Source organism: Octodon degus, unplaced genomic scaffold, assembly GCF_000260255.1.
Source record: "Octodon degus isolate 3935 unplaced genomic scaffold, OctDeg1.0 scaffold00023, whole genome shotgun sequence".
NCBI lineage: Eukaryota > Metazoa > Chordata > Mammalia > Rodentia > Octodontidae > Octodon > Octodon degus.
The window spans coordinates 13,719,713-13,743,626 of NW_004524599.1; the positions used below are offsets into that span (position 1 = coordinate 13,719,713).

At 48.9% G+C, this 23,914-nt stretch overlaps 1 protein-coding gene and 1 pseudogene across 1 annotated transcript in view; one reads left to right on the top strand and one right to left on the bottom strand.

Annotated features, from left to right (window-relative positions):
• Lyrm4 (LYR motif containing 4) overlaps positions 1-23,914 on the top strand; it is a 119,167-nt gene that overhangs the window by 90,448 nt on the left and 4,805 nt on the right. The window lies entirely within an intron of this gene.
• Positions 13,831-14,661, bottom strand: LOC101578603 (annotated as a pseudogene).

Sequence of the window (23,914 nt, forward strand, 5' to 3'; positions counted from 1 at the left end):
AGTTTACATAGAACACGAATATGTCTTTAAATTGCTAAAAATATTTTTTTAGCTGAGACCCAAGTACCACTGTGAAGTTTAATTTGTCCCATAATTAGATGCATCATCAAAATGTAAAGTTCCAAATCTGCTCAGGTGATCCCATGGCCGTGCCTTCCTGCAGTCCAGTGGCATCTATCTCCTGACAAAGTCCCCACCTCTCTCAGGACAGATGATGGGGGAAGCACTGTCAGTCTCAAGCTGTGTCTCCACAAGCTGCTCTGATTTTCTGTAATTTGGTCCAAAACAGCCACAGTCATTGTCCCAGGTTCCCCACTGCTCTCAGAGCCCAATGTAAGAATAGTGGAATTACTGTCTAGATCCAGTCCTGGATTGGTTCATTCGGTAGCCCAGAAACTTCCTGGCTTTAACTGGCATCGTCCATCTGTCCAAAAAGAAAAGTGTCCAACTCTAGTCTTCTTTTTTATTTTTTGTAATTTATATTTGATTGATACATGATAGTTGTTTTGGTATATGGGTGCAGTGTGCCACTTCAGTACATGATACTATGCATAATGATTAGATCAGGCTGCGTCTTCTTCTAAGAGAAGAAACCCTTCCAGAAGGCCGCAGCTGCTGTCCCCACAGTCATGTTGGCGGAGTTGCTTTGTATGACCATGACCAAACCATTCACTGGGCAGGCAGAGCAAGATCACCCACCTCCATGGCCTTCGGGCCATCAGAAGGAGTCTCTCGAGGCCACAGAGTGGCCTCCCAGGGCATGGTGGGGGCAGAACAACCTGGGGCTTTGCTGGGGAGGCTGGGGCCACTGAGGAATGTGTCACTGTCAGCATGTGCCCCGGCAGCTGCACCACCAGGGGCCTCAACCCTGCAGATGCCCAGGTACTACCTGGCGGTACAGGGCAGCAGCCACCTGAGACTGCATCTGGCTGTCCCCGCTCGGGGCCCGGCTAAGTGCCTACATTTACCTTCTGGGCATTTCAGTTCTCTCACTGCTGAACACTGAGGATAAACGCTCCCTCAGAAGATGGCACAAAAGTAGGATTGGGTGAGGCCTGGTGCAGGCCTGCTCTCTGTAAGGGCAGGGCATCCATCAGGAGCTCTCTGCACTGTGCGCAGTTCCTCCTACCCACCGGCCTTTCTTCTCCATGACTGGGAGGGCAGGGGTGCTGCTAACGCCCCAAGCTCTCAGGCTAGTGATTGTGAGTGGGCGAGACGCCCTGTGCTTCAGCAGCCTCCATCTAATGAGGCAGGCAGGGCTGGATGTGGTGTTATGACCGCCATATGTGGCGACAGGAGATTAGAATCTGTAAAGCAGTGAGGGGATCACAGAATGCGTGTGCTAGAGGAACTGCGGTAGTGAGAAAAAGCAGTCGGAGAGAGCTAGTCTCGGCAGCTCAGTGTCCAGGTAGACATCTCAGTTCACACGAGACCACTCAAGTGCTGGCAGTGGCGATGGAAGGGTGCGTGGACTCCGAGTATCGGGTGTGGGCTCGAGAGGTAGACCTGGTCTAGAGATACAGACTTAGTCTCTGTTGTAGCGCTGGTGGAAAAGCCAGAGTACAGGTGAGCCCACAGGCAGTGGTATTTCCTAAAGGCATAGTATTGGGGTCTGTGTGCATAGGGAATAAAGAAATGATTTTTCTGCTCTTTGGCAATTCCTTTTTTTTTTTTTCTCTCTCATAATGAGGAGGGTCCTATTGCTGTGCCTTTAAATTAAGCTTTTTTGTCTACATCGTGGACGGAAGGACCTTAGCTGTCACAGAGACATACCACACCCATCACCCTTACAGTCCTGGTGGAACAGAAAGTTGACTTAGGAGACAGACAGCGTTGTGTCTCCATCCTGGCCCCACCTCAGAGTCCTGAGAGGTTAAGTGTGTCTCCCACTCTTTATAAACCTGTTCTTCTGCTAAATAAGAGTAAGAACTCGCTCCCAACAGAACCGGTGTACACTGTGCATAAGGTAATGCACTTAACCTGGCCAGCGTTCTGCCTGGCCCAGAGGAAATGGCCAGTACACGTGAGCTTTTATCCCAGCTTACCCTCGTGGCATTTTATTCTCTTTGTTCAAGCAGAAAATACAAGGAGGAGCAGGAAGGGCTTGCCCCAGGCTTCAGCTCATGACCCAGCACCAACATGCTGACTGTGTGCAGAATAATGTGTGCGTGGTGCCACCAGTCATACTGTGCTTGCTCCCTGGCAACCATCTTCCGTTTCCAGCTAGATGACGGGTGTCTTTCTGCCCCACAAGTGTGTTCTCTGTGAGAAAGGCTCCTTCCTGGGAGCCGCCTCACACACTAGGCCTATGCCTGAAAGCCTGTGGCCTGCAGTTGCTTACTGTGCACCTTGAAACATCCCTGAATGAGCACCGAGAGGCCTGAGCAGTCCTTAGGGGCTTGCTGAGACGCAGCCTGGGGTTGCAGGGCCTGGCAGGGAAGCCAGTGTCGCAGGGCCAGCAGCACACGCAGCTCCCACACAAACCGCTCTGCTTCCACGCAGGGGCTGGGAATGCTGCAGAGATTTACCAGCTTCTAGACCAACAGCTTGCTGGGATGCACTGAAAAGGGGAGAAAGGAAAACCTGTGATTTCATACCGCTTCTGAGGATTTCGCTTGACAGATTTCCCACACATGAGCCATTCCTTTCCTTGTTTGGGCTGGAGTGAAGTCCCTGTCCCCAAGCCTACCTTGTGTGTCGTGCGTGGGAGGAAATCCAGGCCATTGGTCAGAGCACGGGAAGCGTCCCAGTGGCTCGGCCCGAGACCGTGTGACAGCCATTTGCTTTTTCCTCACACACACTGGGCCAGCCATCCCTGTGGTGTGGCCACATCAGCTGTCTCTCACCTTCTCTAAGCATATTTTTTTCTGGGGTATAAAGCAGCTCTTCGGGGAAAAAAGTAATTTGATGTCGGGGGCTCCTTTGAGCCTTGGGAATTAGGCCTCAGAAGCTTGGAATTGGAGCTCAGCTGCTGGTGGAAAATACACTGTGAATGTTTTATTCAGCAATGCATATATAACATTGAGCAGAATCCAAATACATAAATCACTTATATAATAGCTGTTAAGAGCTACCCTCCAGCAGTTCAGACGGACCCAGCGGCCACAGTAGCTTGCAAAGTCCTCTACTGCCATCTGCCGGCCACATTTTTTGTTTTGTGTTTTGTTTTTTTGTGTTTCCATATATATGGGTTTTGTTTTGTTTTCTTTTCTTTTTTCTTTTTTCTTTTTTTTTGAACTAAAAACAAAGACAGAAACAAAGCAACGTACAACAATACAAATGGTACAGGATTTTAAAACAAGAATAGAAAAGTAACAATGGTTGTTATGTGTTGTTATCGTCAAATCTGTTGCTCAGGTTACCAGATGTAGATATGCAAGATTGGTCAAATAATTAAACGTTAATGCTTGCTTTCAATAAACCTTAATTTTTTTCTTGCCCTTTTTACTTTTTAATTTATTTTAAAGAGAGTGTAATCATAATTGATAAAATGTTAGAAATGGTACACATTTAGAAGAACAAGATGAGAGGCATTCAACCGTGGTGTTTGTATTACACATTGCTGTCTTCGATGTAGTTGCTCAGATCGCAGATATTAGCATATAGAGCTAGTCAGAGTAAAAACTTTAAACATTAATCATCTCAGCTATCCTGTACATATACTTGCATGATTTTCCCCCCTTCCTTTTTTTCCTATCTTTTCTCCTTTCCCTCATCTTTGTTGTTTAGTCTTACGTTCAGTTTCTTTCATAAAAATTATTTTTTCAGGTTCTTGTACTAGGGAGACAATCCGATGCTTGCACATGTGGGTCTGATTTATTTCACTCACGAGTGTAGCCTCTAGTTGCATTCATTTACTCTAAAGTCCTCAAGCTTATCTTTTATTATAGCTAAGTAATACTCTATTGTATAAAAAGACCACATCTTTTTTATCCAGCCTTCAAATGAAGAGCATTCGGGTTGCTTCCAAGGTTTAGCTGTGACAGTGTGCTGCTGTCAGCATAGGTGCACATATGTGTGTGCACTGGCCACGTTTTTGTGCTGGTGAATTCTTCCTGTTTTTGTTGTTCCCCACAACCCCAACCTCATTTCCTTAGTTTTCAGGTTTTTGTAGAGAAACATTTGCCTCAACTAAAGCTGAATTGCCTTGCGATTTTGACAGTTGGAGAGCCTGGGCACTCTCAGACTGTGGCAGGACAAGGAAAACAGGACAGAAAAAATGGCAAAGCCAGTTCCCCCTTGGCTCTCCCCCCTCTGTGCCCGCCAACAGAGCCTTCCTGCCAGGCGGCACAAAGCAGCGCGCACGCAGTGTTCTACAGTGGCCCTGTTACAATTCTTAGCCTTTTAGATTCTTTGTTTTGTGATCAATCAATATATTACATCCAAAAAATAGGAATTATGTAGTCACATCAGCAGTATCCCTGCCTGGGAAAGGCATATGCCAGGCAGTGTGGGGCGTGGATGGCAAATCCTCTCCCCAAGCCAGCAGGCAGATCTGGTCCCCTGCATATAAACAGCCTTCTTATCCAGCTGGAAGCAGAGTACCCTGCTCATAAGGTGTAAGGCTCATCTCCCACTGGAGCTCTGCCTGCTTTGCATCCTTGACCACGTTGATATGGCCACGGCCTGAGAACACTGAGGTGTCGGTGAGCCCTCTAAGGTGAATCATCTGTGTTTCCCTGGAGCCACTCTGAACAGCAAGAGCATCCTTGAGGTCCCACCTGCTCTGAACCAGGACACAGGGCATCCCTGCCCCTTGAAGGTTCCTGAGAAGCTGAACGGAGCATATCCCCAATGCAGCTATAGAGTGAATGAGGGTAGCCAGAGCTTCTATAGTGCCAGAAACGAGTGAGACACTGCCTGTGCCTGCCCTGTGCCCTTCTCAGAGAGGTGGGCAATACGTGGACTGGGGGCCACAGTTGGAGATGACAGAGCGCTTTAGGCAAAAGCATTCCAAAAGCTGAAGTCCAGTGGTAGAGTCGCTGTAGCCTACTGGGCTCCTCAGTTCGAGACATGGCCGCAAGCCCCGAAGAGACGTTAATGTGCTCTGGTGCAAAAGCTGAAGAAAGGGAGGAGGAAAATCATGCTTCAGATTTAAAGGTAAAAAAGTAAACAGCAGATATGGAAGGGTTGTAGAATGATAGAGTAGGATAAATGGAAATCAAGAGTCTGACTGTACACTCAGAGACCAGAGCTGCTGTACATCGCTTCCCAAAACTTAGTGGATTAAAGCAAGGGTTTTCTTTCCTGCCACACCCTGCATCTGGAGGTCAGAATCAGACAAGGCACAGCAAGGGTCCCTGCTTCACCCCGGTGACCAAGTCTCAACCGTCTGAGCTGGGGGCTGCATTCATCTCATTCGTTACTTGTCTGGTTATTGACACTGGCTGGCAGCGAGGACCTGGCCAGGGTTCAGCCAGAACACCCACCCAACAGCCTCCCCATAGAGCTGGGGCTTCCTCACAACATGGCGGCCAGTGTTCAGAGCAGGAGTCCCTGGAGAGCCAGGCAGAGGCCACAGTGCCTGCCACACCTTTTGTTGACAAAGGCCACAGAGCCCACCTAGGCCCAGGAACGAGCATGAACGCCCTCTCACAGCAGAAGAGGGTCGAGTCACACAGCAGAGGTGCAGCAGTGAGAAGTGCAGCAAACAACCCTCACATCTCATTTGTGTTGTGAGCAGTGGCCACCTGACGGGTTGGTGAAGGGCGATGGGGGAGGCAGGGAGAAGGGCGATGGGGGAGGCAGGGAGAAGGGCGATGGGGGAGGCAGGGAGAAGCTTTAGCGCTTCTTACTCCATCTGCATGTTAGTCTTACTTGCTCCGGGTCTCACCTTCCCAGAAACAAAGACTGACCTCAGCCAGGGGCACGGCTTAGGAGCAGAGCCTGTGCCCAGCATGCATGTGGCCCTGGGGTCCATCCTCAGCGGCACATGGAGGCAGTGATTAACCTTCTTGTGCATGCTGATACGTGTGCCCTGGTGAGTGCATGGAGGAGAGTAGAGCTTTGGAAAATTTAGAAAATCTTCTCTGAAGTGGTACTTCCCTTACCCACCTTGAGGACCCTAAGTTACATGATCTCTGAAATCCTCTGCTGAGCACTGAGACCTCAGGCGTGGCCCTGGGCCCTTTTGAGTTTCAGATACTTGTTCTGTAAAATGAAGGATTTTCTAAACGTCTAGTCAACCCTTTCCCAGCCCTCCTGTGTCGGATGTTAGTATTTATCTTGACATAATGAGGTTGCTTGCGCCACACTAGTACCGCTTTGCTGCAGTGGATCTGTGAGGCTGCAGAAGGCACTGTGTTGACAGGCACCTTCCACGCCCGCTGGAACTGCGCTTTCTGTGGAATGACGGGCGCCTCTGTAGTCGGAAAGGGCCTGAGGGGCATCACACTCTTTTCTGCAGATGAAAAACCTTGAGGCACAGATGGTCAGAGCGAATGGGGCTGCACTCCATCACCCTGGACAGCAGTCCACTGTTTGCAGTGTGGCAGCATCCTTTTCACATAAACGTGGCACCCCAAGTCACACTGCCACACTGCCTCTGTCTGTACTCAGCAACACTGTCTACCTGCACTGTGATTCTCCAGTGTTGGTAAAATCTCATTTTTTTTTTTAATAAAGGCATAGGTTTTTCAGACATGGAAACTCCATTTAAAAAGTGCAAATCCCACAGAGTTGTAACCAAGGGTACCGAGGATTACACAGGGAGGGTTCCAGCGTGGTCGCTGCAGGGAGCAGCCGCGCATGAGCCCTTGCAGTCTGCATACTTAGGAATACATGGACAGGCTTCCCGACCTGTCAGGTGACTGCTGCAGGAGCTGAGCAGTGGCACAAGAAACCGGTCCTGCTGAACACCAGTGCAAGGGAAAGGAAAGGTCTGCGTGGTGGTTTCAATTTGTGTCACCTTTTCTATGGTAAATTACAGGTGACCTAAAACAGCCACATTGGCCCACTTTAGGCATATGTGTTACATTGTTAGCAGACTCTTGTTCTGTGGATGAGACTGTGGGACGTGACCTGCAGGGAAACACTGGCCTCGCATGCACACGGGGGAAGTCAGGAGGGAGCACACAGTGGCTTTGTGGAGCCCAGCCCCGTGTCCAGCGTCAGGTGCTTCCAGTCTGGCAGATGGCTGGCTACATCTAACTTGTCTAAACCTATCTTGGATGCTGAAGCCTAAGTCGTTTGGATGCACAGATTCCATATGCATAAGCTCCCCTTCCTCCTTTTGCAAATTTACCAAATTTTAGTTAAATTTTATTTTTTTAAAAAACCCTGTGAATATTACACATAATTATAGCAAAAGTGCCAGTCAGAGCTCATTTTTAAACCAGCCCAATGCTCACCTTTCCCGCGTACCCCTCAGCCGCCTCCTCAGCTTGTGTTGCGCAGGAGCGCGCGCAGTGGGAGCTGTGCCGCGAGCGGCGCTCGGCATTCTGCTGCCTGAGTCTGTGTGCACCGTGTTGTTGGTCAGCATGCTGGAAGGGAAACATTGCGCGTTTGTGGAACCCCCGTGACGAGGTGGTTTGCACTTTGACTGTTTCTCCATTAAACAAGGTGAAAGTGCAGCCTGGTGGCCGCCAGGTCCTGGGCACTGGGCTGGCAGGGTGTGCAGAGCCAGCCTCCTGGGTCACTGGCTGCTGTCATTTGGAACAGGCTGTTTACCACTTGGCCTTTGTCCTCCTGACCCTACAGTAGAGATGTTGGTTTTTCAGTTTTTTTATTAATCCGTGTTTGCAGTACATAATGTTTATATTCCTCTCAGGGAGCTGGGACATGGACAGCCCGATCTTAATTGCTTTTCTGTCCGCTTCTCACCCCCCACCACCTTCTCTTAGTCCCATGCCCTATAAGAAAGACACATCGCCCTACTTCTGTTACCTGTCTTTCACTCTGCTCTGTATTGTTACTGTGGTATTAGAGTTGTTGATTTTTACTTGTTTTTATTTTTAATCAACACACAAATGTATATATTTATGGGGTGCAGTGTTATACTTTCATACATGTATCCAGTGGTGCCTCAGTTCACGAACTCAATTTGTTCCATGATTCTGGAAAACACAGCCACATTTATGATTGTGCAGGAAAGATGGTCGCAGCTTGTCACCTGATGGAAGGTTTGCAGACAAAACAAGGTTTTACTGAGCACCTCTGTTTGTGAACCACGCTGTTTGCAAACAAAGGACTTTGCCAGCTGAAGGCACCCCTGGAGTTTCTGTGGTGATGCAGTCAGGACAGCTAACATTTGTTTATGCTGAGAGACTTCAAACTTCCCGCTTCCTTGTATTCTTAGAGCCTAATAAGTCGTTGTAAGCTATTCACCACACAAGCGCTTACTACTCCTAACTATGTTTTGACACCCAGTGACCAGCCTCTTTTTCTGAAGTCCACTCTTCAGCCACGACAATAGAGGTGAAACATGCAGGGTTTGTTTTTATGCGTCTGGCTTATTTCACTTAATATCCCCCAATTCCGTCCATGTTGCCACACTTTTATAGCAGAATAATGCTCCATTGTGTATATGCATGTGTCCAGTACATGTCTGCAAAATGTTCAACATCACTAATAATCAGGGAGTAGGAAGATCAGAATCACAGCGAGGTTGCTTAGTATCAGAAAGACAAAAAATAACAAATCTTGGCAAGGTGGCAGAGAAAGGAAAAATGTAAAGTGAGACAGCTCTTACAGGGAACAGTTTAGAGGCTCTTCAAAAACTAGAAGTAGGCGGGGTGCAGTGGTGCACACATGTAGTCCCGGTGCCGAGGAGGCTGGGTGGGAGGATCACACGTTTCAACCCTGCTTTGGCAGCTTAGCAAGACCCTGTCCTATGTCAAAACACACAAACAAATGGGCTGGAGCTGGAGCTCAGTGGTAGCATGCCCTGTTCAATCCCCAGTATTGGAGAAGGAGGAAAGTAGAACAACTGGAAGAGGTCCATGTCCAAGGAAAATGAGGTCAGTATGTCCAGGAGACCCCTGCGTTCCCATGTTTGTCGCAGCGCTGAGCACAGTAAGCAAGACGCAGAACAAACCCAGGTGGCTGTCAGGAGATGAAGAAGGTGCAGTACACATACATCAGACCTTTTAATACTGCCTTCCTGAGGCTGTCAATATGGCTAACATTCAGTTACACGCATGAGAGCCTGGAATAGTGCCTGGAACATGGCAGGTGCTCAGTGAACGCTAATATTGCTCTCCTTTTGAGATTAAATGTGGTTTATCTGTAGCAGCCACTTTCAAGACCTTTTGTGGCTGCTGGAAGGACTGCTCTTTAAAAATGGAATGCTAATGTGGTCATGGAGAGAGAAATTTCTGTGTCTCAAGGATCCGCCTCATTTCCAGCCTTTAACTAGTATACTTCACCACCTGTGGAACCCACCTGCACTTGAACTCCTGAAGAACTCTTCCCTCCTGTTAACTCTCTCAGCTTTAGCTCTGCTTCCCTCCACACCCATCCTAAAGCCCGTCGCCATTTTGGCACCAGGGCTGGTTCCTCAGACATCCTGGTGCTTTGCTTGGTTTTCAGAAGGGAACACGTTAGGGTTCCTAATGCAGTACACGTCTGTCACCATGTCCTGTATAAGGGTTTCAGGGACAGTCCAGAACTCGTGCATTTTAAAACTTTATTCATACTGGCTACTGATTTTAAATTCCTTAAGTGAGGAAAATGACTGTTATCTTTATACGAAGATATAACAGTGAAATAATATCTGATGATAAGAAGAAATAAAGCACTGATGTATGCTGTAGGGTAGATGACCATTGGAAACATGATGTTGATTGAAAGAGATGTAACAAATACTTATGGTCTTATTTTTGAACAGAACAGGCAAATCCAGAGTCAGAAAATAGATTAAAGGTTACTAGTTGGGAATGGGTAGGAAAAAGGAGAGATCTGAGGGATGTTGTGTTAGCTTGTCATCACTATAACCACAAACCTGAGGCAGGCTGCATTCTGGAGTGCCAGGCCCCAGCAACATGGCGGCGGCACCCAGCCTGTGCCCACCTTGCTGCTCCCCTCGCGGTGGCAGCGTGCGCATCCCTGTCTGGTGGGTTTGCTCCCCTGCCAGGATTCAGTCATGGGGTGCCACCCTAACCATTTCCAAACGACGCCCCAAGAACATGATCGAATAGTTTCCACTCTCTTGTTACCATTAGTAGGAGACTTGAAAGATGACGCTCCTGCGTGAGTCTGGGAGGACAAGCCCTACTCGGACCACAGCGAGTGACAACTCGTGTGCGTCGCTTCTTGTGAGGTAATGAAAATGTCTTCGAATTGATGGGGTGACAAGTGCACAGGTGGAAGACACCAGCACCATTGAGCCGACAGTAGTCCCTTGCTGTTCTGTAGTTTGTCTTTCACAGACTCACTGTTTCGCAGGTTTTCAAAAAGTATTAATCTGAATTACTGAGGATTTTTGCTATATTGCAGCAAAAATGTTGCAGCAGTATATAGCACTGTATGTGTATTTGTATGCATGGTGTTTATGGTTTTAATTATTTTTGCCAAAAACATTTTAAACATAAAAAGATATATTTAAAATGTTAGTTTTAAAAGGGCCAGCCAAATAGCTCAGGGGATGAAAGCGCTTGTAAGGAGGTGCAGGGGGGTTCGATCCCCCGGCCTGCCAAGCCGGCCCCGCCCCCAGCAGGGCAGGTTGAGACAGCAGTTGAGACTGGGCATGGCGGCGTGCCCCTGTAATCCCAGCACCTGGAAGGCTGTAAACAGGAGAATCACTACACACTGAGCACCATGTAGACCCTTCCCTAAAACACAGGGGAAAAAAAGTTAATTTTAACATATTAAAAGAATATTAAATCAAAATAAAATACACTGTTTATAGTATTTCTTTAGTGGATGAATACACAGTGTACATACAGTATACATGTGCGCAAATTGCATAGGTTTACAATTTTAAAAAATGGTTAAGAGCATTGGAAGTATTTCTAAAAGGATGGGAAAGGTTTCTAAGAGTGTGGGAAGGATTCATAAAGCCTTAAAATAAATACAAATACTACAATATAACGTCACTACTTTGCTGACTTCGACTTATCATGGGAGTGTCCAGACTGTAACCTCCATGATAAGCAAGGGACAGCTGCACATTTTAAATGGACAGACAAGTCACCAGAAAGAACAGCTTTTTGTGAAGAACACTCTGAAGCCAGCAAGGGACAGGCAGCCTGGTCTGCCCCCAGACACTGCTCCGTGGAGTGGGCCAGGTTGTGTTAGGAGACACTGGAAGTGCCACTTTCCTAGACAGCACCAGGGCTGCTAAAACAGAAGTAACCTATGAAACAGAAGCCATTCGATGAATGCTGTATGCCGTGTGCTGCACACTATAGAGGCACCATCTGATGCGTGTAAGTCTGGTAGCAGCCCTCAGGTGAGGACACTGAGGCTTTAGGACCACGTGGCAAGCCCGTTCCAGAGCCAGTGTGAAGAGACAGCATTGACTCAGCTTTCCAAGCCTAGGCTCTTACCAAGAGAGCTTTTGGTAAGCTTTTCCACCTTTCCTTCTCAATCCCCAGCCCACAGGCCCAAGCAACAAGGTGGTGGGAGACTGGGCAAATTTGTCATTCAGAAGACTGCTGGCTTGGTTGAGAAGTATTGATTAGAATGTCCATATGATGCCGCAATTCCGTTTCCAGGATTATGCCCCCAAGAATTCACAGTGGGACTCCAATGTCATGTCTAGATTAGTCAGAGTATAGGGAGGCAGTTGAACAGTGGCTGCCAGGGGTCAGGGGAGCAGAGAGTGGATAGTACTAAGGGCAGTGTTTTGGTGGAGGAAGATGAAGACGTGGTGAGGACAGATGGTGGCAGTGGCTGCACGAGGTGTGAATGTGCAGTGACACCAAAGCAAACACTTAAAGGACGGTTAAGAGGTAAATTTAATGTTGCATGTGCTCACACACAGTAGTATTCGGTTCAATTCAACTTCTAGAACTAGAAATATTGTTGAGTAAATTCAACAGAAAAATGTAAAAGGAAATTCTTGTCTTTGAAGGAAACAAGGCCTGTGGATCCTGTGGATCCAGAGTGAGCCCCACGTAGGGAGCCGATTGTGGGACCGTGAGGACCACACCTGGGCTCGGGGTGCTGGGAGCTCAGTCAGTGGGACAGAGCGGAAATGAGGAGGCTACATCTTCTTAACTACACCTGGTTACAGTTCCCCTTTTGTTGGTAGCAGCCGAGATGCTTTGTTTCTTAACTTTATTTTGAAAAAATTGGAAAATATATAAAAGTAGAATAGTGAGCCCCAGGTACTCATCCCCACTTTCTCAGTTATATGCCCATGATTTTTAATTTTGGCATTTGTACACCCTCCTGTATGTTCTCATGTTATTTTGAGCAAATTTATATCATATCATATAAAACTATTTTATATATAATCTGAGAAAACTGACTTTTTAAAGCATAACTACTCTCCATTATAGAAAGTAAGTCCTTAATATTATCAAATAGACTATTTAGAATTGTCTCACAGATACAGTATTTTCAAGTATGAATAGCTGTGTTTATTTTTTACTGTTTTGCTGTGGGTGGAGCCCGGGCCTCACCCATGCCCAGCCTGTGCTCTGCCACCCAGCTAGACCCCCAGGCCTGTGTGTGTGTTGAGTCAGGACCCAGGTAAGGCTCTGGATGATGCTTCTCTTGAGTATGTTTGATCAGCACCCATAGAGTCTGCCCATTCCTCCAGCACTCCAGCACCCCACTCCTTGCTTAAATTAGATGCTTGCTAAAGAAGTCAGTCTCAGGCTAAGGATATAGTCCAGGGGCACAGCACCTATCTGGCACACACGAGGTCATGAGTTTGATTCCCAGTACCAAAAAAAGAAGAAGTCAGTCTTACTTGTGGACTCATGGACTTACTTGTGGATTTCATCTTTGTCATTTGTAATCTATACAAACTAAAGTTGGATTTTAATCGACCTTGTTCTCAACTCTGCCCAGACTATCCTGAGATGCCTAAGAAACAGCTTGTTGGTTCATAGATAAGCTTACATAGAGTCACTACACAGCAAGCAGTCCTACACCAAAAGACCAGAAATGCAGGTTCCAACAAATCCTTGTAGCCAGGCTGGATGCCACATGCCACATGCCTAGAGCCCCAGCACTCACAAGGCTGAGGCAGGACTGACATGAGTTCCAGGTGAACCTAAAGTTGTACACATATGTTCATAGCAGCATGACTTACAGAGGCCTAAGAAGGGAAGCAGCTCAGATGCCCTTGAGGAAGGACAGAGAAGTGCCATGTGGGTGCTGTGACAGCAGGCTACTTACTGGACGATGCCATTCATGTGAGATGTCCAGAGTCGGGAAATCTGTAGTCACACAAAGCATGACAAGAGTAGTGCTTATGTGTTTTAACACAACTGCTAAAACTTTGTCCAGCAGCAACACCTGACAGAATCATTCATAACTTACTATGGATCAGGCGCCCGAATTTTCAAAAGCCCTCCGAGGGAGGCGGAAGTCTGCAGCTGCTGGCAGAGACTGGCCTGTGAGGGCCGCTGCTTTCAAGCCATCTTGATGGTTGGCTGCGGCATTCTGCATTTGGTCCTATGCGGGTCTGTGCACTTATTCTAGAACATAGCTTCAGGTTTTCAGCTCCAAGCAGATAACAGATGCTACCAGAAATCTGCTCTCCAGAGTCCTGCAAAATGTTCTGTGTTTTTTTTTTGTTTTTTTTTTTTTTTAATTTTCCAAAAGCACTGTTTTTATTTATACAGAGTCCTACCCTCGTGGGTGGCAGGAGTGGAGGTTTTGCTTTCAATCCAAGGGCCTCCGTGATATTGTTCTGTTAGCAAGCACACAGCAAGTGGCTTCGTGGATTTGGTAAAGTAATGACAATGTTTAGTCTCTCTCTGCTAGAGCAACAAGGTGAGCGTCAGTCTCTGCTTCCGTAAGAATCCTGAATGTAGGATTGTCAACTGTAACTACTCCAACTTCTATTTCTGAAGGTTTGAAATCAATTGAAAGGACAGGAGACAGGCATGTAATTGCAGTTTCCACTGTCTGTTCAAATGTCCAATCGAATTTCTTCTTCACTTTTTTTTCAAGGAAACTGGTTGACTCAGTTTGTTTCACACCTGCTGCAGTGGCTTTAAACCCACAGTAGGAGCCTGCAGGGTCACACTTGTACACCTGGGGACCTTGCTCCTCGTCGATACCAGTTAAACTCATACGACAACCAAGTGGCCTCATTTCAGCATTCTGTGTGTAAACCTGAGAAATATCAGCAATCCTTTTACACAGCATATCCACAGGAAGCTCAGAGCCGTACTGGTGGTTCCAGTTAGCTGCCTCATACCGTGCCCTCTGCACCTGGGATCTGCTGCCGGCTGTCATTCCGGTCATCACACAGCCAGTGTTTTCAGTTATCTTGAATAAATTAGTCACTGTACTGGAATCCAATAATTTATCAGGTACTTTCTTCTGTGTGACAATTACTGCACAGTCTTTTCCTCTGACAGCTACCGATGTAAGGCCACCCTGGTTAATAGCCTTAAAAGCATATTCTACTTGGTAGAGCCGACCCTCGGGCGAAAAAATGGTAATGTGGCGGTCAAACCCAGCGCTGGACCCACGGGACATGTTGGTATACCCACTACTTCAAGCAGTCTTTGGGTCCCTAGACTCCCGCACTAGGCACAGAAGATGTTCTGTGTTGTGAAAATAAAATCTTAGAAAACCTAAGAAGAAAACGATAGATCATCTTACACTGCCCTTACTTTTTTTACTGTAAGAGGAAAGGGTCCCTTGTGTCTAGCTTCCCGTGAACATACACCAGTGCCCTTTGTGGCACAGCCCGTGAACAGGCGACAGCAAGGCAAGTGGCCCTTGCGCTTCAGGCACCCACACCGTGTGCGTACCTCCAGCCACGTGCAGGTCCCAGTTCCATGCTGGCCACTTCTCACAAAAAAAAAATAATAATAAGACTCAGGAGGCAAGGGAACCACTGCCAATTCCCAGAGAAGACAGCTCCATGTTCTGCAGTCACTTTGTCACCCTGCCATGAGCAGGAGTCACAGCGCGCCGACTTCCCACCGTGTCCGCGGCCAGCCTCACGCTCCACCAGCATAGGTCAGGCCACAGCTGCTGCCAGCTTTGTGGCTTTGGCCAACTAGCAAACAGACTAAAGGTGGACAAAAGTTGTAGTTCTCCTTTGCTTCAGGCGACTTTCTTTTGTGGCCCAATCTGAAAAAACTTTGAAAAACTAGGACAGTGGCCTGCTCCTCTCCATGGAGCTTCACAAAGATAAGTTGTACTTTCGTGAGCCAGGGGACAGATGGAGTGTGCTTTCCTTGCGCAGTGCCACCTGACCGTTACCCCAAACTCCCACTTGGGAAGGCCGCTGTGGCTGGGATGTTCTTGCCCAAGTTTATCCTGGGAATCAGATCTCCAGCTTTCACTCTCAACATTCTCTTTAAATAGCATAAATTTTCCATTCAGTTGTTGACTAGCAGCAGTAGGAGATGCTGTGTCTCAGTTACTTTCCTCTCACTACTAGAACAAATACCCAGCACCCAAAATTAAGGAAGGAAAGGTTTATTTAGCTCACAGTTAGTGGAGGTCTCAGTCCATACTTGCCTGGCTCCAAGGCAAGGACAGAAAGCAGCGAAGAGCAAAAGGAGGAGCAGCAGCTGCAGCAGCTGGCAAGCCTCTCTCCCTTCCTGGCATTGTATTCAGGCTATCCGCCCCAGGACAGGTGTAGCACTCACAACCATAATCCTGGCAGTGGATCATTAGGTGTGACTATGAAAGCTTTTGTGAGATTAAATTGGTAGGTCTCGGTCTATCAACTGGGGATACTCGGTAGCATAAAATAAAGATGTATATCAGGGATATAGGTATGAAGCCAAAGAATACAATAATTGCCTCCTGCTCTTTTTACAAAATGTGTTTGCTAGGCCTCTAAACAGTATTCTGGAATGTCATTTTTAATGGTTACTAGTTAAGGGAGTGCTGTAGAAAAACCAGTAGGCAGCTAATTTGAAAATCTCAGCAGTAGCCTACGACGTGGAAAGCGTGAGTTGATCGGTTGTCGTTTGAGAGCCTGAGCTGTGTTCTGCTTCTGTGCCGAGGTGGAGCCAGGCTCTCCAGCTACACTGCTCCTGTTAGGTCTTCAGTCACTTCTCTTGGCCGGGCCCTTGATCACTTGTTCTAATGTTTATTGGCAATAAACATTTTACAGACAAGCTATTGAAAAGACGTGTGTGTAAGCTGAATCGATTTCTCTTTTCACTTCCTATAGTGTAGGTTGTACTTGCAGTCATGAGTCACATAGCACCGGAGATGCCTCCACAGAAGTCCACTGAGAGTTGAACACCAGAGTGGGGCATCTCTGCACACCCAGCAGGGTGACACAGTAAATGTAGTTAGTTTGTGAGTGACACGTTGTTTCTATAAATGCTGCTCATCAATTGGGTGCTTTCAGATGCACCTCCTGACATAAACTAGGATTTTCTCTACACATCTACGTGGTGTGCCTACCTCACCCCTTGACAGTTAGTTTTTGTCACTTGTTTTGGGAGTTTGTCTCTTGCCATCCCAGCTGATCCGTTCACGCTGTATACTGCACCAGAGAGTCGCTTTTACTCTTCCCTACTCTGTTATTTATGTTGGTTTTCTCTTCTCCTTCCTTCTGATGGCTTCATCAGGTAGCCCTTCCTTTCCTCTTCTCTCTGTAGTTTGCAACTCGGCTTGTTTTCCTGTGGCTTCTGCCACCGCCTGCTACATAGCTGCCTGGTGGTTCCTTTCGAAGTCTGCATGCACCACTGTGTGTCCACTCTCCCAGCAGCTCTAGCGCTGAGGCAGCCGGCTCAGTGCCCTTTCCTTCTTGCTAGCCCCGATTCCCTGAGGCCTGTTGCATTTCCTTCTCCACCTTCCTGGATGCAGCTCTGGTGTTGGGGGCCCTTGTACTGCAGGTGTAGAGGTGGCCACAGTAAGGGTGCCTGCTCCAGCACAGTGGCACAGCAGTGGCAGCAGTGCCAGCCTCTCTGTCCCTGGGTCCCCTCTCCATGGAGGCCCTGCAATAGGAAGCCGTGCTCGTCCCAGCTGAGACCCCGCCTCACCAGCCTCTTGGCAGAGAAGAGGGCCTGAGCAGGGCAGTGTGTTCCAGAATCCTTTACTACTGCCCACAGAGACGTCAGGGTTAATTCACATTGAAGGTTGCATCCGGGGACCTGAGCTGCCTCTGGAGCCTACGCTGTAGGGAAGACACATTGAGAAAGACCTTTGGGCACAGCCGCCCTCCCACACAGCCTCTTTCTCCAGGGACCAGTCTGTGACTTGGCCTGGCAGGGGCTGCTTTATGTTGGAACCTGTGAATGTGACAACATTTTAAGGCAGAAAGGTCTGCAGACAGGGCCAAGCTAAGGCCCCTGGGACGGGCAGATGGGCCTGGAAGGGTGGGCAAAATTGTCACCTGCTGCGCCAGTGCCTCCGAAGCAGCGCTCGCGTGTAGGTGGTCACTCCATAATGGACAGTCCTCTGTGGGCAGGCAGAGGGAGCATCTGAACAGTTCGTATGTGAGCGGTTCATCCAAGGTTCCAGGAGGCAAAGGCCCACTCCCATGTGGTGCCCACATCTCCACAGCCCTGGACCCTAGGGAGGGGCCTCCCTGTCCTAACAGCTATAAGGCAGCAGGGATAATGGCTACGGTCGTCTCCTGCATGACTCATATCCAGGGCCATAGGAGACATCGGAAGTGTGGAAGAGAGAACAGGAACAGGGCTCAGGAGATCAGACCAAAAGACAGTCACTGAGAGGGAAGGAAGAGGGAGGTGTCAACTCCAGCCCCACTGGACTCCGATGGTCTGTTAGAAGCAGCGCCAGAGGGCCTCAGGTACAGTTTCTCTCCCTGAACAGAAGTGACAGGTGGTCCTGTTTCTCTGCTGTGGATCAGCCAGCGGCCTTGTGGCTGTGACTTCCCGGAGGGCAGTGTGCCCAGCCGGTGCCAGGCCTCACAGCTTCATTCAGCCCCTAGTGGTTGATTGGTAAGCCCGAGATGTGGTGGGGTCTGGGAGGCCTCAGCCGTGCTTATTTCCAACCTCTTGGCACCCCCACTTTCATCTAGGAGCAGGGGTGCCCAGCTCCGGGAGGGAGTATAACCGCAGCTCTCTGCACACTCGCAGGATTGTGAAATACGACTTCGCAGACAGCAAGAAACCTACATTTGGATTTCCACTTAATTTTATTGTTCCAGGAGGGGCGATATTTATTTTATAGAGGATCAACAATTTTAAGGCACCATTTCCCATTACATGCTCAGGTTCTTCCTCACCAGGGGTAATGAGTGTTCCACAAAGCAGTGTGGAAGGACGGTGTGGCAGCCAGCCTCCTGCCTCACGCTGCTCTGTGGTTCTGCAGGACGGCGCTTCAGGGCAACAGTACAGGGTCCGCAACGCCTCTCCCTGCTGCCTTTTCCACATTCTGTGAATGTGCATTTATTTAAAAGGAAAATCAGAAGTTTAAAATGGTAACTGTGACATGATATCATTTATATTTTACCACTTTAAACCCCTCTAAAAGTAAATAAAAATTAAAACATAGATAAGCACTGTTCATTAAAAATGCAACACAAACTATAAGTACAGATGGCAAATTTTAAATTGCCTAATAGTCAATTCAAAAAGTAAAATGAAATAGGCAAATGTACTTCTAATAATGTTATCTTTAACCCATTACATCTAAATATTGCTACTCTCAGCACGTAATCAGTAGCAAGCCCTAAGCTATTTTGCGTTCCTTTTCTCCTGTCTTCGAAGCCCTGTGTGGACTCCACGTGTATGGAGTACCTCGGTTTGGGTTGGTCGTGTTGAAGCGCTGGATGTGTGGCCCTGAACATCACGAGTCCTGGCGGTACCGAGGCCCTAACACCAAACCTTCAAGCCACTTGTGCTTAAGCTGGGGACCAAACCCCAGGCCTCACACGTGCTAAGCACTTTCTGTATGTCTTTGTTGAGCTCCTCAACCATAAAATGCAGCCGGTGGCAATCAGTGCACACTAGTTGTGAGAGGGCAGCGGGGATCCCTGTGTCAGGGCGCCGCGGAAGGGGGCGCACACGCGCTCACAGCCACCCTGCATCCCCTCCGTCCTGTCTCTGTGGGCTCCATGTGACCTCCTGAGCCTGATGCCTTTCCCCTTTCACGTCGCATAATGTCACCAAGGCTCATCTGTGCTGTATAGTCAGAATAACAGAAAGTTCAAACTTTGTGAAATACTGGAAAAGATGCTTTGCCACTAACTCCAAAATACTCCCTTTCTGCTTTCTGGAAATCCTTTTTCCTGGGTGCCTTTGTGAGGTGTGATGAAAAATACAGTGAATGCTGTTGCCATCCAAAGGAAATGTGTGTCCTGATTCACCATATGCACCAGATCTGGCACCATGCAAGTCTGTTTCTCCCTGAAGTCAAAATGACCATGAAAGATATTTTGAATCGATTGTAGGCAGCCACCACAGGACTAAAGACACTCGGGAAAGAGGACTTCTAGAACTGCTTTGCAAAGAGGCAAGAATGATGGAATAGGTGTTTGACACAAGGAGCTTCTGAGGCAGTGGTTCCCCAAGGTTAGGAAATTACCTGCATTGCAGTCCTCCTGTGGCCAGGAGACTTCTGGGAAGTCTCCCCTCTCCCTGGGATCTGGGGACCTGAGAAAGGACGTGTAGGGCATGAGTTGGGAAGGAGAGGCTCCATGCCTTCGCTTCCCCATCACTGCTGGCCTCTGCGTCCCTGCTCTGCACTTTGTATGACGGCTGTTTCTTTGAGTTCCCAGAAGCAGGCTGGAGTGGGATCACATGTGCAGGCCAGGGGTCCCTCCAAGGCCGTGTGAGGCCATCAGTCCATCTCACAATGGTATTATCCTCTTAGTGACCATTTAGGGGTTCTCTGCAGCCTGACTGCTGGAGGAAGAGGCATGCGTGAGCCAGGTCATCAGCTGCCTCAGTGCTCTATGACCCCAGGAATATTTCTGGTGTGATGCCGTCCTGCAGGGTCCCAAGCCCCAGGAACGAAGAGGGTGCTGCTGACACCCATTCGAGAGTCCCTGCACACCATGCAGCCCACCCTGTGGGGCTGCAAGCAGAGGAACATGGTGCCATGAGGGCCAAGAGGACCCAGATGGTGCCTGGTGACACAGAAGCTCGGGATGTGGGGCAGGAAGAAGAGCAAGTAGAAGAAAACTGTGCAGAGTGGATTCCTGTCTGTTTGTGGTATGGTTTTGTGTGTCTTGCGTTTACCTGACTGTCAGACCCTGAGGGCAGAGGTAGGGCAGTGCCACCCACAATGCCATCCAGTCAGGAAACATCTGGGAGTGGACTATCCAAGAGAAGCTTCTGGAAAACCCTGGGTGCCCAAGAAGAGGGGGCACAGCCAAGCAGGGGGCACTCATCTCTCATGGGGATCTCTTCCTTCCTGAGAACTAAAGGCATTCAGTTCATTCATCAAAGAAACCAGTAAAAAAGCAATTTCACCAGCCTGAATTTAAAACAAACCAGAACAGATCCAGGGGAGATGGTGGGTCCTTCTTGGGCAGCATTCTTCAGCCCTAAACTTCACTTTGGGGGCTGTTGCCATGACTGGGGTTCTGCTATGTTTTAGGGCTCTCACAGAAATGATGTCTCAAATAATGAGCTTCAAAGAAGTGTCCCTGAAATCATAGAGCAGCCAGACATGGCTTGGTTGCCCTGGAGTGCTTGCTGTGACCAAGATACTCCGCAGAGCAGGGGATCAGCACAGACCCAGCCGACACCACCGGAGACTCCCCAGGTCATCGTCAGCTGGGGTTTTCCATCACTTGTGACTAATTATAGTGGGCCAGAACCATGCCCTTGCTGCTGTGGCCTCGCTGACCTGGAGCCCTGAGTCCAGAGGCTCACATATGACAGCACTGGGGCCTCCGCCTGTGCAGGAGTGTGACCTCTGACAGGGCATTGTCTGGGCAGCTTGCCTGGGCTCTGTGCTCACCACCGGGGAAGCACCAGGTCTTACTCTGACCATGACGTGTGGCCCTGAGTTCTGGCCATTTCCAAGAGAGCCAGGTGACTGAGTGACAGCAGCCAACACGTGGCACAGGGCCTGCTGTGTGGGTGCTGTCGTAGGGAGAGCCCTCCTTACGCAATGCTGCCACGCAGCCCCAGGGACTCCTGGCTGGTGGCTGGTGCTGTCGTAACCGTTCTCCCAGTGTGGCCAGCTCACCACCCTGCTGGGTGCACAGGGTACTAGGAGAGCAGTGCCTCCGTCCTATTTCGTAACTGGCTTCCACTGGAGCAGTGGCCTAGACCAGCAGGTGGCCATGGCCGCGGCACTGCCCCAGTAAGGACCAGGCATGTGTGGAAGCAAGTGCAGCCCCTGCAGCTGCAGATGCAGCTCAGTGGAGGCCTCTACGCAGCACGGTGAGGAAGAGACACGGGACCTGCCCCTCTGCTTCAGTGACCCCAGCCTGCCTTCCAGAAGGCCTGTGCCTGCAGTGCACTGGCGGGAGAGCAGCTTCCCTGGTTTCATGCTTTATGGGAGAAAAGACCGACAGTGTTAGGTGCAAACGTGTCAGTCCCAGCCCCCTGATGAGCCCTGCCTAGGGGCATCCATCCCACGGAGCAGCGCGCTGCCTAGGCCTCGCAGAGAGGCCTAAATTCCGATGCATGGACCTGTGAGGCCTCTCCGCAGCCTGGAGGTTCCGAGAGGGCTCATCCCGCAGGAGTTGGCAGACAGAAGGCTTGGCGGCGTGCAAGCCCCTTTAGGTTCTTGGGAGGCTGCAACTCTTTGAGATCCATTAAAATTTGGATCCAAAATCCAAATCATTCCCTTTGTTCTAAGGACCTGGAATGCAGAAGCAAGGGCTGGGCAGGACTGGGTGGTTTGGTGCCGTGTGTGGTATGTGGTATGGTGTGGTGTAGTGGTGTGATGTGGTGCTAATTTTTTAAAATAAACTTAAGACATGAAAGAAAAAAAAAAAAAAAAGCCAACAATGTGGCCCCCAAAGAGAGAACAGTGGATAGGCTAGAGCATCCTAAACTCATCTAACCCAGGACTCTATCTGTTCTGGGGCAGCCAGTGAGAGCGGGCTTCTGTCTGTGCACGCCAGCGACGGGTACATCCTGCCCCCTACAAGCAAGGATGTGTCATTGATGACTGCGGCATGGGATGAGGGAAAAGACCATGGATTTGTTGGTGCGCCTGTGCTCTGTAGCACTGGGTGGATTCTCCACCACCCCATCCACATTCTCTCAAAATCAGGACTGGAAAGTAGAAGGGAAGAGAGTGTGTTAGCTCAGGAGGAGAGCACAAAAGCTTTGCCCCTGGGCTGTCTGAGATTCCTTTCTCAGCTAATGCTTGTAACTGATGGAGGATTTTCAAGGATCCAGACTGATTAAAAACAGTAAATTTATAAGTAAATACTTTGCAAAACAAAGCTACTGGAATCTGGAAAGAAAAAAAGGGCGTGGGGCCCAAGAGCTGAGTTTTTGTTTTGTTTTGTTTCTTGATACTGGGGATTGAATCCCCAGGCCTTGTGCTTTTCAGGCAGGCCCTTATGCCACTGAGCCATCTTCCCAGCCCAACAGTTGTTTTTAGAGGAAAACCCTGAGGTCAGTAGTCATGTCTGTTTCAGAATTCCTCTTGTTATACACAAAAAATGGGAAAAGTATTCTCATTTCATGCATGCCTAGTTCCTTTTGCTTATCTACAAAATTAGAAGTGTAAAATACGAGATTTAAAAACCAATGTATTTCAAAAACAAGCTTTTGTAGTTAGTCACTTTACTGTGACAGAGCCCTAATGGTGATGGTCGGTGCTGGGACCTCAATGAGGGAGGGACTGCTGCTACCTTCTTCTCATTCTCTGTCTGCTGTGGTTCACTGAGGTGCTGGGCCAAAAGCAGAAATGAAAGCAAAGTAGAATTTGTCTGTCCAGGCCTATAAATGGATGATGATGGTAGATTAAGAGTCTAAAAGAGATGCTGAAACACTTAAAACAGTGCCAGGTACATAATAAATGCTCATTGAAAGTCACTGTTGCTTTCATGATCAGTACTGGCGGCGGCAGCATCAAAAGCAGACTTGGCACTGTCCCTGGTCAGCCCAGTGACAACCCCTACCTGAGTGATTTTACCAACTCCCCAGGAGAAGAGAGCCCCCAAAGTGCACACCCCACCTGTCCAACAAACCCAGTGCCCTCATCTGCCCCGCACCTTCTGGTACCGGCCACCCCCTTCTCACACCAGGCCTCTCTGCCATTGGAGGTGCCAGCACTCCCTGGGCAGCAGGTGAGCCTCCGAGCAAAGCCGAGCACAGCATTGTCTCGGCCATCAGGGCCAGGGCCAGCCCAGCAAGCCATCTCCAGAGCAGCCCTTCCCTACAGTGATAATTGTTACTTGTTTAGACATAGTGTCCCGCCACGATCCCAGGGCAGGACTTGAATTGTGATCCTCTCATCTCGGCCTCCCAGAGCAGTGGGCTTACCGGTGTGCACCATGCGCCCGCTTCATGGTACAGTGCTTGTCAGATGAGCTCTGCACATGAGTGGCATTTATCATGCCCTGGCTGTGTGCCTGACACTGCCCTAATCCTCCCAGCAGCATGCAGTGTTTCACACACCAGGCGCCTGGGAAGGCACGGGTGCAATTGGTAACTTTTCTTCATGTCTACAGTCACATTCGATTCCCAGATGCACTATGGGAAGAACAGGAAGGGGCAGAGGTGAGCTGGGTCCCCTCCCCCAGGACCCAGGGACTAGACAGAGCACTGCTTGCTGCCTGAGAAGAGTCCCAGGGGAGACCTGAAACTCTTGAGGTGTGCTCCTGGGCGCTGTCCCTTCCCTTGCAGCACCTTTGTCTAACGAGTCTCAGAGCTCATTGTGCTTCTAGGCTGTCCTCATCCCAGGTACTTGCTGCTGAGCAACCTGT